Below are 15,407 nucleotides of genomic sequence, written 5' to 3'. Positions count from 1 at the left end.
CGCCCCCAGAGAATCAGGCGCCACCTCCACCAATTGCAACCGTGGACGGGCAGGCTGTGATGACGTATCTCGAAGGGCTGGCCGATCAGATGAATCAGATCAACGCCCGAATGTCAAAGGTAGAAAGAAGCTCGGTCCGGAACGCCAAGCGTAAGGCGCGCCGCCTCAAGGTCTCACAGCGTAGCTGGAAGGGCAAAGGCCCTCAGAAGAAGCTGATCCACGATTTTGATGACGTGGCAACCGAGACCAAACAGAAGAAAGAAACATCACGCGAAAAGGAAGATATACCCCGAGGCCATGATGAGCGGGGCAGCCAGATCTCTACGAGATCGGGGCCGAAGCCAGCTTCATCTGAGGCAAGGTCAACTAGCGTGCTAGACCGAGTGGGTAGAAAACTAAGCGAACATGACCTCAGGCTCAAATTGGAGAATTGTAAGAAGGAGAGAGAAGAGAAAGAGCCCGTGGATAAAAGAGGCTCGAAAAGGGAACGGGCAACGACCCCTCCGGAAAGACGTCAACACACCTCACCCAGGAGGGAGGAGCGACATAGACGCAGATACAACCATGAAGAGGAGTCGCAGGACCGAGCTGGAGGAGGGGGACGCCGCGAACGACCTCAGGGCTCACATCATTCGAGTAATGCGGGAGGTGACAGAGAAGGAGAAGTTGTTAGAGTAAGGGACCTAAGAAGGATCTTAGATGAGATGGAGCAAGAGAAGAGAGGGCCCCCTGCTTCGGCTGCCCCCTCTCCATTTACGGCTGCTATCCAATCATCCCCCCTACCTCGGGTGTTTAGGCACAACCCCGACCTTCTATTCAACGGCGAAGCCGACCCGGCGGAGTACCTTATTCAATTTAACACTGAGATGGAAGTCTATCAGGTGCCGGAGATGACCCGTTGCAGACTCTTCGCGGCATCACTCAGAGGTAGTGCCCAACAATGGTTCTCCAAGTTGGGACCGGCTAGCATAAGAACGTGGAGGCAATTGGAGGACTTGTTCGTCAGACAATTTCAGTCGACCCTCCACTATTCGCCTCCTGTGGCCACGTTAGCCAACATCAAGCAAAGGGAGGAGGAGCCCTTGGCAGAATACTTTCGTCGGTTCAACGCCGAGGTCCCCAAGGTGAGAGGAGCCAGTGAGGAGACCATCAAAAATTTCTTGATAGCAGGGCTGAAAGAAGGATCGAAATTTTGGAAGAGCCTCCAAGCGAGTGAGCCGAGGACCTTGGCCGAGTTCTATGAGCAAGCCGAACCCTTCAAGAGGGTAGAGAAATCGATGAGAGAGCTGAAAATCAGCGAAAGCTATCGAGACAAGAGGGACCGATCCTCAAGCCCTGACGAAAGGAGGAAGACATATCGGCGTAGTTCGAGCCCGAAAAAGTCTGCCCGTGGCAAAGAGACCACTAAAGATTCGGGAAGGCCTTATACAAGCAAATGGCAGACACACACCCCTCTGGTAGCCTCTATCGACCACATATATGCTACATATGTGGGGAAGGGGGTATTCAGGAAGGCAACTCCTCTCACAGACTACAATAAAAGAGACACTTCGAAGTATTGTGCATACCATGAGGCCACCGGACACGATACAGCTGATTGTAGACAACTAAAGGATGTGATCGAGACTTTGATTAGACAAGGGAAGCTTACGGAGTGGGTTGTCAAGGAGGTTCGAAGACACAGGACGGATTATCATACCGTCCCTCCTCCACCCCCAGAAGACAAAGAAAGGGTCCCTCGGGCTGGTAGTATTCATATTATTCTAGGCGGGTCTCACATTGGTGGAGACAGCCGGAAGGCGATGGACAGATATGCCCGGGAAGCAAAGGACAAGCCGCTCACCAACGTCAACCATCTAAGCCAAAGGCCCCCGGAGCTCTTTGAAAGGGAGGTCGATGATATCGTGTTTAAAGAGAATGATGCAAAATGGGTGCATTACCCTCATACCGATGCCCTAGTCATAAAAATGAAGATTGGGACGGTGAATGTTCACCGAGCAATGGTGGACACCGGGAGCTCGGCTGATGTTTTGACTTATGATGCCTACAAAAAACTGGGATTATTGGATAGAGAATTAACCTCAACAGGTGGGCACCTGTACGGGTTCACGGGAGACTCGATCGGAGTGAAAGGGACAATTCGGCTCCCGGTGACCATAGGAGAGGAGCCTCATGTGGCCACCCAGATTGCTATGTTTACAGTCGTAGACCAGCCTTGTGCCTACAATGTTATAGTGGGCAGACCCCTTATGAGGGCAATGAGGATGGTGACCTCGATCCATCATATGACGATAAAATTCCCAACCCCCACGGGGGTAGGCATCTTGAAGAGCTGTCAATACGAATCCAGGGTCTGCTACAACCAGGCACTTAAAGCGGCCGAGTCAAGAAATGCCTCAAGGGAGATAGCTGAAGCAGGTGAGTGCGACATCCCCATGGAAGAGGCAGAGGGCAGGAAAAGAATACGTTCTGAGGGCCACGAGACTTGTAATTTGATTTCAATTGAGGAGTTGCCCGAGAACTACTTCGAGCACATGGGAATTCATGTGGAACCACGCCCAGGGGCCTTACTAATGGAAGCATCTCAGCCCATCATATTGATACAAGAGGGGATTGTAGAGGAAGCAAGTGATGAAGAAGAGAGCCCAGAACAAATCACTGCAACACTTAGGAGAGGGAAGTGGGCACACAAAGAAACAACAATCACTATGGACCCACCCGACGGAATCACTCGAACTGTAACTGCGACCTCTGAACACTTGATAAACCCGACCCAAGCTCACCAAACCGAGCTCAAGGATGCGGAAGGTTTGGCAATCACGGAAATGGAAAAAACTAGCGAGGCTCAAGCAGATCTAGACCCGAGAATGCCCTCAATGGTCGAGAGGGCCGGGGCCGCAGAGGACACAATCCCGATCTTGGTAGACTCAAATGATCCCTCCAAGGTACTTAGAATAGGCTCTAACCTAAGTCCTGACTTGAGAGAGGATCTAGCCCACTTCCTAAGGGAGAATTTAGATGTCTTTGCATGGTCACACTCCGATATGATAGGGATTGACCCAAATGTCATGTGCCACCGGCTCAACTTGGACCCGAAAAAGAAGGGGGTTAGGCAAAAGAGACGGCCGATTAGTGGAGAGAGGGCAGAGGCCCTCAGAGAAGAAGTGGATAGATTAATGGAGGCAGGACTTGTGAGAGAAGCCTTCTACCCCGTGTGGCTGGCCAACCCTGTGCTTGTCAAGAAGCCCAATGGCAAGTGGAGGACATGTGTAGACTTCACCGACCTGAACAAAGCTTGCCCGAAGGACAGCTTTCCTCTACCCCGAATCGACCAGCTGGTTGATTCCACGGCTGGGCACGCGCTGCTTAGTTTTATGGATGCTTATTCGGGATATAACCAAATCCCCATGTATGGGCCAGATCAGGAGCACACCTCCTTTATTACTGATCGGGGCCTTTACTGTTACATCGGGATGCCCTTCGGGCTCCTTAATGCGGGGGCAACCTATCAGAGGCTGGTGAATAAGATGTTCAAACATCAATTGGGGAAGACTATGGAGGCCTATGTAGACGACATGCTGGTGAAATCGAAAGAAGCGAGGGATCATATCCGCCACCTGGCAAAAATGTTCCAGATCCTAAGGGAGTACAGAATGAAACTCAACCCCCAGAAATGCGTGTTTGGGGTTGAATCGGGGAAGTTTTTGGGATTTATTGTCAACCATAGAGGCATTGAGGCCAACCCAGCCAAGATACAAGCCCTACTCGAGATGAGATCCCCTCGACGGGTGAAGGATGTTCAAAGCTTAACGGGACGAGTAGCTGCCTTAAACCGCTTCGTCTCAAAATCCTCCGATAAATGCCAAGAGTTCTTCAAAGCAATCAAAGGAGTGGGGAGGAACTTTAAGTGGACCGAAGAATGTGAGGAAGCCTTTCAGAACATAAAGAAGCATCTCAGTAGCCCTCCCATGTTGTCCAACCCAAAAGCAGGAGAAACTTTGATCCTATACTTGGCCGTCTCCGACTTTGCAATAAGTGCAGTATTAGTCCGAGAGGAGGATGGTGTCCAGCTCCCGGTATATTATGTGAGTAAAAGGCTAGCCGATGCCGATGCCGAGACTCGATACACAAGCCTCGAAAAGCTAGCGTATGCTCTGATTCTGGCCTCCCGAAAACTCAGGCCCTATTTTCAGGCACATAAGATAGAAGTGCGAACCTCCTACCCCCTCAGACAAGTGATGCATAGACCAGAATCTTCTGGTCGAATGTTGAAGTGGACGGTTGAGCTCGGCCAATTCGAGGTGGATTATAAGCCAAGGACTGCGATCAAAGGCCAAGCCCTGGCCGATTTTGTGCTAGAATTTCCCCCACATCAAGAAGTGGAGCCGGGAGCCCTTATTGTTATACCTAGCACAGAAGAAGTTGGACTGGAAAGACAAAATAGTGCCCCATGGTGGAGCCTATATGTGGATGGTGCCTCTAACGGTGATGGAGCAGGAGCTGGAATCGAGCTAATCAGCCCAGAGGCTCACAAAATCAGACATGCGACCCATCTGGCCTTTCATGCAACCAACAATGATGCTGAGTATGAGGCCCTGATCAACGGTCTCAAGCTAGCTTTGGAAATGAAGGTCGAGAATTTGAATGTGTTTAGTGACTCCATGATTGTGGTCTATCAGATAAATGGGGGGTATCAAGCTAAGGGGCCGAGAACAGAGCTTTACCTGAAGTGCGCACAGAGGATAATCGCAAGATTCAACGAGGTGAGGCTGGAACTAATCCCGCGTGGGCAGAATGAAGGCGCGGACGAGCTAGCTAAGCTCGGCTCACGCCGCGAGAGCACTTTGCTAGGGACCGTGCCCCTTGATATACAGAGGCAACCTAGTGTGCCCAAGCACGAGGTGGGCAGCCTCAATAATGAGCTCGGCCCCACGTGGATGACATCTATTCTAGCATACATAAGAGAAGGTTCACTTCCGGACGAAAAGAACGAGGACAAGGAGAATAAAATACAAAGCAGCCCGTTATGTGATATACGACGAGATTCTATACAGAAGAGGGTTCAGTGTTCCTCTTCTCAAATGCATACATGGGGAGGAATGCAACTACATCCTAAGGGAAGTACACGAGGGTATTTGTGGCAATCACTCGGGGGGTAGCTCTCTAGCTCAGAAAATCCTCCGTCAAGGCTACTACTGGCCAACGCTGAAAAAAGACGCCTTTGAATTCTCCCGAGCTTGTGATAAGTGTCAGCGATATGCCAATTATTACAACAACCCCGTGGCCTCTCTCACATCCCTCATGAGCCCCTGGCCCTTCTCCATGTGGGGAATTGATCTGATTGGGGAACTCCCGAAGGCCAGGGGAGGCGTCAAGTATGCGGTAGTTGCGGTAGACTATTTCACTAAGTGGGCAGATGCCGAGCCCCTAGCCACTATCACAGCAAGAAAGCTCAGGGAGTTTGTATACAGGGATATTGTATGTCGCTATGGCATCCCTTACAAGCTGATATCTGACAATGGGAAACAATTTGATAGCAAGGAGATGCGAGAGTTTTGTGAGCAGTTGGGGATTCAGAAGAGCTTTAGCGCAGTCTGCCACCCCCAGAGTAACGGGCAGACAGAGGCTGTTAATAAAATCATTAAGCATACCTTAAAGGCAAAGCTTGAAGAGAAGAAAGGAGCATGGCCAGAAGAACTCGCCCAGGTCCTATGGTCTTACAACACTACACCCCGAACCACAACTGGAGAGACCCCTTTCTCTCTGGTGTATGGGTGTGAAGCTATGGTGCCCGTTGAAGTGGGAGCAGGATCTTTTCGAAGGGACAACTATGACTCAGAGGCAAACGAGGTCAATCATCGGCTCTATTTGGATATGATCGAAGAAACTCGAGAAGAGGCTCAGATCAGGATTGCGGCATATCAGCAGAGGACAGCTAGGCATTACAACAGTAAGGTTCGAGCCCGAACTTTCAAGGTGGGAGATTTAGTTCTGCGCCGGGTCATGCCAAATACCAAGGTGGTGAGTCACGGAGTCTTGGGAGCAAATTGGGAAGGCCCTTACAAGATAAAATCGGTGCTCTGGGAGGGAACCTACCACCTCAATGATATGCAAGACAAGTTGATCCCAAGAGCCTGGAACGCGGAACACCTTCGCAAGTATTATCAGTAATATTATTCTTTTCAGACTTAGTATTATCTTCAAATATTCCTAAGTCTCGGGGGGTAGTGCCATATAGGTGCCTCCCTGAGACCACAAGCATGTATTCCTTTCACTTCCCATTATCTATGAATAAACGATTGATCTCTATTTGTGCACTTGATATTTTAACTTCTGTTAATAGATTAAATACCCAGCAGGGGACCCCATCCTTGGGAACCCATGCGAGGACAGAACAGTTGTTTTATTAACATGTTAAATCAAGTTGGGCCCCGACCCGCTTGATGCCAAGAACATGAAACGAGCCGGGCCACGGCCCGCTTAGACAAATACGAACACATAGTAGATAAAAGATGTGGATAGAGATATAGGCCCGCGATGCGAGCTCATACCCTGGCCCTCAAAACCATAAATGCGACCCAGGGGGCCCAGCCCTCCATCAAACATACTCAAAGTCGCATGATGCGAGGAGAAGACACATGCGAGCTCCTAGTACGAGCACACCTACAACACCTGCGAGTCGATGCGGGCTTGTTCCACTTGGCATTCTCTTTTAATGGTTGTTTGATTAAACAAATGACACGAGCTGAATAAATTGGGCTCGCAGTGAAGGGGTAACGCTCGCCATAAGCGGCCAGAGTTATGATTACTTTTTGGTCAGTAGAAGCATGGTAAAAAAAACAGCTAGCACCGTAAAGACATACGCGGGCACAAAAAACTTAGACATTTTATACAAACAAAAGTTAAATAAGTTATGCCCCGAGGCAGAATATTTCAAATACAAGTGCGAGGCAAGAGGGGTGCCCGCTTACCCAGTCAAAAGTCTAGTTCTAATCAAAATTACATTAAGGGTTATCAGCCTCTGCTCCCTCACGATTTTCACCAGCGACCTGGGCCTTCTCGGCCGCGAGCCGAGCCTCCTCAGCAATTTGGGCATCCCTCTCCATCTCCAGCTTCAACTTGTCAGCATGCCTCGCTGTGCTCGCACCCAGAGCCGCCCAATCGAAGTCAGGAACCTTCTTCATAAAGACTTTCATGAAATTCCTGGCCCCCAGGTTCCTAGCATCAGCGAGGGCGGCCTCACGGCCCTCGGTCAGGGCAGAGACTGATCCCTCCAGCTCGAGCACCCTCTCCTCGAGGGAATCCTTCTCCTTCTTATATGCCTCAGCAGCCAGGTCATGAGCCTCCTTCTGCTCCCTTAGGGCCTTGTCATGAGCAGCGTTCAGGTTAACTATCTTCTGATTATAGTTGTTCACCAGCGTAACTTTCTCTTGCCCGTGCTCAGCGACCTTACTCTGAAGGGACTTGACTTTAGCCTCGAGCTTTGTGTTGGTCTGGCTGAGGGCTCGCATCTCTCGAGCCTTAGATAACTAACGATAGTATACTTCGGCCGCGGCTCGGGAGAGTGCATCCTGGTTAACCTCGAGAGCAGAAGAAGACCAATCCTTTAAATCCTGCTCGCTGATGTGACCCTGGGCGAGCCGGCCGAATGTGGTCGCAACCGCATTGGCAGAAGAAGAAGAGGGAAGAGGAGCATCAGAGGGAGCAGCTTTCTTTGGCTCAGGCTCGCCAGTTTTTCCTTCTTTACCTCTATGCCTCTTTAGTCGAGGAGAGGGCCCTGAATCCTTGAGATGCTCGGAGAGAGTAGTCATGCGGGCCGGAGGATTGGCCTGAGATCGAGCCCTTGTGCTCGCAGCTGCGGGCTGAACTGGGCCCGAGGCCGCAGCCTGCTCAGCCTCTTCCATGAAGGGGATAGGGGAGATGGCCATTTCTGAAAAAGAAAACAACAAAGCAATAGATTAGTCACAGCAAGATGCAAAGGAAAGAAGTAATGCGAGCAGGTGAAAAATACGGAGAATTAAAGTGCGATGTTAAACAAGATGCATGCAGGAAAAGTGAGCACACGAGCTCGCGCATGCGAGCAGCCAGGCCCGGACGTGCGGGCCCGATATTCTTACCCTTTCTGGATCTCTTCCTAGATTTCTTCTGAGGAGTCAGCCTCACTCCTTCCTTCAAAAACCCACATGCGACCAGATTGGAGGTCGTTATGAGTTTTCGGATGTCCCGGTCCGCCTTAGGAAGGTTTAGAAGACTGTCCGCGTTTATCTTTTCCTGTCCCACAAGGACAGTGCGAGGCGGGGTGGCTGGAGATAAAAGAAATTCTTGTTAAAAGGAAAGAGCTATGGTAGAAGAGACGAGAGCGGGCAGGAGAAAACTTACATGGATTATAATAAAAATAAGTCTGGACTCGAGGCACCTCGTGGATATAGAAGTAAGGGCTTTTCCACTTCCCTGAGTTGCTCGGCCCGTTGTGGATGAGGTTCTTCTTGTTGAAGCACGGCCAGACAGAGAAGTAGAAATACCCAAAGTCGTTAGGAGAATGCTTCAAATGGAGGAAGTAACCCAGCTGTCTCGCAGTTAGAGAAGGGTACCCGCATTTGTGGTACATGATGTACAATGCGAGGGCGGCCCGGTATCCGTTTGGATTGATCTGAAGGGGTGCGAGCTGGAAGTACTCGCAAACATCTTTGATGAAGGGATGAAGAGGAGAGGAGATTCCCAGCCTTAATAGGAAGGTGGATAAGACCATGCGAGGCACCCTGCCTCCATTCTCCGAGTGATTGAATCTATAGCATCTCATATGAGGTAGGGGCAAGACAATATGGCCCTCGAGCTAAAACTGCTCAATGTGCTCGGCCAGATGTTTCTGAGTCAGCGAGGTAGGTAGGTCGCGGCAAGCGAGCACCTTAACCTCCTCGTTTGCAGTTGAGCTTTCCTCCCCATCAGGAATGATCTGCCTTTTGAAAACAATCTCACCCTCGAGCTCGGGCTGGGCAGGAGGCACATAAGGCTCAGGAGAGGCCGCGGGGGCATAATTATAGTTACAAATCTTGTACTGACTTGTAACATCTGCCACCTCCTCACTCTGAGGAGAGTCATAGGACCAATGTGAGCCGTCCTCTTCACCCTCGAGTCCCAGGATGGGATATTCAGCAGCTACAGGCTCTTTTCCTTTCTTCCTGGTGTCATAGTATGCACTCCCCAGGTCGCTGTCAGTTGATTCTGAGTCAAGGTGAATGGGGTCGAGGTGGTTAGCTGCTGCTTGCCTCAGACGGGCTGCCCTCTCTTCAGCCATTTATCTTAAAATCTCCTCGGCTCGGTCTTTATCCAAGAGAGCAGGCTCGCGGTTTAGCAGCTCTTCTACCCCAAGGGAGGCTGGAATATGAGAGAGGTCCACGGGCCTATTTCTCCAATTATATATATTCTTCTCCCTGGTAAAATCCTCAGGGTTCGGGTCGAGGTGAATATCAAGCGAGCCGGATCCAGCCGCTCGCATCGAGTTCTCAACTCTGGCAATGTTCAAAGCCCCTTGAGGGGTGATAGCTGAGCCGGGAGAGATAGGTTGGCTAAGACGACCAGAAAGAGAGGTCAGCTCGCGTTGGAAGTCCTTGGAGCCTCGCTGCTCAGGAGGGTATTGGTTTAATGGAGATGGAGTAGCTGAAGAGCAAGCCGGGCTAGCAGAGGTGCGAGCCGGGCTCGAGGAAGAGCGAGATGATCCATAGGAGCGGGCTGAAGACGCACTCGACATCTGTAAAAGATGGTGAAAATTAGTGTGTGGCCCTAAAAAGAAAACAAAAAAAAAAAACAAGTATGGGATCGCACCTAAGTGTCCTCACATCTCACACGGGATCGCACCTAAGTATCTAAACGAGCAAAAGGACTCGCATCGCGCGTTGTGGTTGTGTGTGAACTCGCATCGAACAGGGGGTGTGTGCTCGCATAGTGTGCGTGAATAAAGCATGAATAAAAAACGGGCTCGAATCGAAGAGTACCTGTGGGAGAGGTGTATGAAGATCCTGATGAATCTGGTCCCGGAGAATATCGCCGCCGGTAGACGGTTCTTGTTGAAATGATAATCTTCGCCGTGGTAGATCCTTGAGCAAGTTGAGCAGCAATTCAGGAAGTGTTCTTGGAAATGTGAGAAATGAATTGAAATCTCACATATTTATAGGAGATAGGAGAGAGAAAGGAGGAGGCGACACGTGTCGTCATCTCATAAGATGACACGAATCCCCACGCCAGCTGTCCAACGGCTGTCAAAATGAATGCAAAGATGAAAGGCATGCGAGGCGAGACACGCGAGGCGGCTTGGTGCGGCCTGGTGGGCTCACACTTGCGAGGCCATAAAAAGATTAGAAAATACCTAGCCTCAAGATGCGACCAGGAATTTTGGGGGGTAGTTGTTATGCCCGCTTTCGGCCATGGGCCCTAAACAGGTCCCTGTGGGTGCACTAAATAGCTGGACTCTTGTGTGTGGGCTAGAACCATGGATTTATATGACTTGGGCCAGCACATGCGGGCTGGGCTCGTAACATGCGAGCTGGGTTCACATACGGGCTGGGCTCGTAACATACGAGCTGGGTTCACATACGGGCTGGGCTCGTAACATGCGAGCTGAGTTTACATGCGAGCTGGGCTCATGACATGAGAGCTGGGCTCAAACATGCGAGCTGGGCTCAAGTGAGGACATGCGAGCTGGGCTCACACATGTAAGGTGAGCTCACATTTGTCATTTGGGCTCTCATATGCGAGCTGAGCTCGGTTGTGCCCACGCGAGGTGGGCTCAGGTGCCTTCATGCGAGGTGGGCTTAGCTGCCCACACGCGGGCTGAGCTCATGAGCCCACATCTTATAGGAACAGTGGTAACATTATATTTATTATTTGAAGGCGGTGCGGGCCGAGGTGACCAGGTCGGGCCGCATCGAAAGACTTTGTGTGCAACATGGAAAGTGACTCATAGATGACTGAGTTGCTCGTAGATTTCGGGGTCGACACGGGTTGTTCCTACAATCATGGGAAGGATTGCGGAGATGCCGCGAGATTGTAGGAAGCGTGTGGAGCCGATCGAGATTTACGTGACTAATTGGCTGAAGGCCTGATTTTATCGTGGGCTTGGGCTGCACGGGCTGAAGAGTCCTAACCCTAGCCTACGTGACTTGTTCCCCAAGAACTACGTAAGGCTTGATCCCTATAAATAGGGTACGTAGGCACTTGTATGGGACAGGGGTCGACACTTGATAGAGAATAACAAACCCTATTCTTTCTTAAGGAGTCCACATACAAGCTCAGCCACCACCAAACAACCTTCCTCCGCCCTCGAACACCGTCCTTGATCTTTGTTCCGCCCATTAACCTCCACAACATTGTTATACGAAATTCTCCCTATAACAGTCATCATCTTAATCTCAAATCCATTGATTTTGAGTTCATTGAGGACAACTTAAGCTCCAAAAGTGAACTTCTCCTTAGATCTAACCCTGTTAATTAGAAAGTGCCTGTTTTAATCCATGGCGATAAATGCATTTGCGAGTCCCTTGTCATGCTGGGTGATGGACAAATTTAGCCAATTTTTACACAAAATTTACAAAAATAACCAATTTCTGAAAAGTTGGCCAATTTTGGCCGATGGGATACCCTGTCAGTGGAGTATCCACTCTATATAAGATACACAACTGGCAGTGGAGTATCCCATATATGAAATACCCAACTACCAGTGGAGTATCTTATACAAATTGGGATACTCATCTTACAGTTGAGTATTTAATCGGCCAAAATTGGCCACTTTTTTCAGAATGACTATTTTTGTTAAATTTTTTCAAAAATCTGCTATTTTTATCATTTTTTCTGTCATTCTTCAGTACATCGACGAAACCTGGACTGGTAATGGTCACACTCTTCTCCCTTCTGATGCTTACGATAGTGCTGTTGCTCAATTCTGGGCTGCCTATTTTGATGACGAGGTACATTTTTCAAGTTGAAAACTAATATGTGTCCGATGACAAACTTACATAGATTTTTAGTTACAAGAAAAAAAAATCTTATTTTGTTTGAGTACATTATAAAATTTGCTTCTAGCCTATTTATGAAGTGTTACTATGGCTTTTATAGATAGTTCCGGTGATGAGGGAGCTTAGATCGGCCCAAGGGGAGGACAACGTTGCAATGATAGAGCGATTGAAAGAAGGAATGGGGGGTTTTTGGAGGAGGCGTTTGTCAAATGGAGCAAAGGAGAGGCTTATTTTGGAGGAGATAAAATTGGGATCCTTGATATAGCTTTTGGAAGCTGCTTGGGATGGATTAAAGCCATGGAGAAAATGGGTGGCATCAACTTAATAGCTGAAGCCAAAACACCAGGGCTCTTCAGTTAAGGTAATTTACACTTAAAGACTCAAACTTTATGAATTTAAATGAATTCTTGTATTACCATAGGATGTAGAATGCCATAGGGAAAAAGATTATAAATTTGTACGAATTTGTAGTCGATATTCTTAAAGTTGGTGAAAGATGTTAGTGAATGTTGAATATAAAAATACGGGGGAAATATTGTAACTTTGTGTGAGTTTGTTTCTCGAATGTGCATATGTCTCGTTTTATTTATTGATCTTTAATGGGTTGAGTTTACTTTGTAGAGGTGGAAAGTTTCGTGCTTTAGGCGCGAAGAATCTCCTTTAGAGATCTCAAAGCCTGAACCTGTTGCTGATATAAACCATGAAGATTTTCTGTAGTCTGAGTTTACAAAACCAAGTACTTCAAAAGGAGATCTGCTCACAAATCTTAGAAACATAAGACCCTTTCCTCATGTATATATTTCCAGTTCAAATCTTTTGGGTGCTCAAGTTTACCATTACTCTAGTCATGACGTACAATGTTACATTTTGACGATTCAAGCTTTAAGAAATTCATGATAATTTAAGGTCCAGACCTGGCCTGGCAGTTTTTTCTGTCCTCATGTTATAAACTTTTTGTTTCTCAGAATGTATTGCATTCACTAGCTTAAATTTTGATGCTTTCTGAGTTTGACCACTTCTCTGCTGTAAAATTTTCACTTTTTACAACAGTGGTTGAATATGTTTTTTCATGATCTTGTTGATTTGGTGAAATCTTTAACTAATGCAAACGTGATTTTTCTGCTGTGTGTGTGCAGGATCTGTGAAGGTTGGGGAATATTTAATACATACACACATATTTATATAAAGAATTGAACAATCAAGGGTGAGTGTGGGTTGTCAGTGTTGATAAAGTGGGAAGGTGTCAAAGTATAGTTGGAGTTTTAGCATTAGAATGTCTTCTTTGTCATCAATTTTCTCTGGTAATCATATATAGGTATATGAATTTATGCCTTTTGATTTTATATTAGTAGTGCATTTACCAAATACAGAGGTTAATTTGAGCATTACGTGTTGCAAGACAGGTAAACATTCATGTGGAGATGCTGTTACTTTTTAAAGTTGGGACTTGCGGTTGCTGTTAGATTATGTTTTCCTTTAGTCTAAATTATTGCCTTTAGATTTTTACGGTATCCTATATATTGAACTTGAATATATAGGAGTCTGCAGTCTTCTGCAATTAATTTTTTGGTTTGTCTGCAGCATTACCTGTAAGCACACACACACATATGTGTGTGTATATATATATATATCACTCACTGTTTTGATCCAATTGTTATTGTGATTTGTTAGTTATATGATTGATCGTTTATTTTATCTTATCGATTGATTATGCCTAATGCGAAGATTACATGAAATTGCGATAACATGAAATGCGTGAGTTACAAAGTGAATGATGCTTTTGCATTGTGTTTTCAGTGTTACCTGTGTAATCAAGTTACCTGGCTGAAATTTGCAAATGACTATTAATCTGTACTTTTTGCCTAGCAGCGCTTTGTATAAATTTTACGCAATTGTATTGATCTGCTCTGCAGATCTCAACTAATTTTAAACTTCTCTCAGCATTCCAATTTAAGATTTAAGGTATATTACAATCAGTTTTAGGATTTTAAAGGTAGAAAATGGATTTGTATTATCATCATTGCTGCTGTCAATTGGCTTGTGCTGGCGTCGATAACTTACTAACTGCATAACAAGTGGATCACACCATCCTTGCTCTGTTGTGTATGCTTTAAAAGTTAAAATCTCTGTTCAGTATGACTTTACTACCAGATGCGCTCAATAATATTACTTAGTTTGTTCTTTATTGCTGAAAAGCAGATTCAAAAAGATGTATATGTAGCCTAAATTTAAATGTTATAATTGCAATGCATTTAGATATAATTTTGGCCTGGATATTATTTCAGGTGTAGCTGACTGGCTTTCTCAGGGTGTTGGTGGTTCGAATTCGAGATTGCAGCGACACAGGCAGCATGATCCTTCTCCTAGCTCACCTGATCAGGTACCAATGATGGTTAGGTGTGAAAAAGATTGCTTTTTTGGAATTGGGAATTGTTTGATTTTGTTATTTTTGATATGTGCTTACTGTTGGTTTTGTATTTAATATGTTTAATTCGAAGATAGTTGATTAGTATATGGATAACTAATAAAAGGTAATTTATTGCAAATTTTTGGTTATTAGTTTTGTCAATTTATGTGTTAATATGTAATGTTTGCATTTTCTCTTGTAGGATTTCATTAAAGAGAAAATGGAAAATGGAAATGATGCATGTGGTCATTCCCAGAAAAAAGAACCGCTTGATGGGAAGGCAAGCTAAAGCATTTGCCTTTATTCCCGTTCCAGTCCACAATCTAAAATCGAGTAGTTGAAGGCAAATATTAGTCAAAAATTAGTCAGCAAAGATGAGGATTGTTTTTTATGTTCTTAATTTATGTTTATAGTTATAGTTGGATATTTGTAGTTCAGTTGGATGTTTGTTGGATTCAATTTTTAATAGGAATGCTACAAAAATAATGTCTGTATTGCATAATTTATTGAAAAGGTGTTACAGTTTCTATTTATTTAAGATATTGTTTGCTGTTACATTAAGTTAAATAGTGTTACATTAAACACATGTGTGCTCTTGCAACAGTAATTTTTTAGTGTTACAATAAATCTGAAAACACCCTTTAAAGTTGGTCTAACATGTTGATGTGGCTCTGTGGGTCCCACATGCTGATGTGGAAGTCCAAGGGGTCATGCGGTCCCATATGTCAGTGGAACCCACCGGTCAGCAGGACCCACCTCTCTATGTGTCAGAGCCATGTGTCCAGCCACGTGGTCGTCCACGTGACAATCTACATGTCGTGTGGACCCATTTTTTTTGCAAAATCACAGTTTTTGGCAACATAAATTTTGGTGTTGCCCTAAATGAGAAAATGTTGCCTTCGAACCCTAAGACAACATCGAAAATACTAACATCAGAAAAGTGTTGCCGTTAAATTTTTTTAATCTTTTGCAATATTTATTGGGCCTCTAAC

The 15,407-nt window shown here is 46.4% G+C and overlaps 1 long non-coding RNA gene across 2 annotated transcripts; it reads left to right on the top strand.

Moving 5' to 3' along the window:
• Positions 1-11,689: 11,689 nt before the first annotated feature.
• LOC141682892 (uncharacterized) lies at positions 11,690-14,953 on the top strand. 2 transcript variants are annotated; one of them, XR_012559989.1, is made up of 5 exons: positions 11,690-11,960; positions 12,109-12,369; positions 12,630-12,800; positions 13,145-14,388; positions 14,618-14,953. It is a non-coding gene; the product is annotated as an uncharacterized LOC141682892 (long non-coding RNA). The 2 variants fall into 2 exon arrangements; XR_012559988.1 differs by lacking the exon at positions 12,630-12,800 and having other exon boundaries at positions 11,700-11,960.
• The last annotated feature ends 454 nt before the right edge of the window (positions 14,954-15,407 follow it).

This window comes from Apium graveolens, chromosome 9 (assembly GCF_009905375.1).
Source record: "Apium graveolens cultivar Ventura chromosome 9, ASM990537v1, whole genome shotgun sequence".
Taxonomy (NCBI): Eukaryota; Viridiplantae; Streptophyta; class Magnoliopsida; order Apiales; family Apiaceae; genus Apium; species Apium graveolens.
Note: the sequence above shows the minus strand (reverse complement) of the source record. Positions and strands in the feature narration are given on the sequence as shown.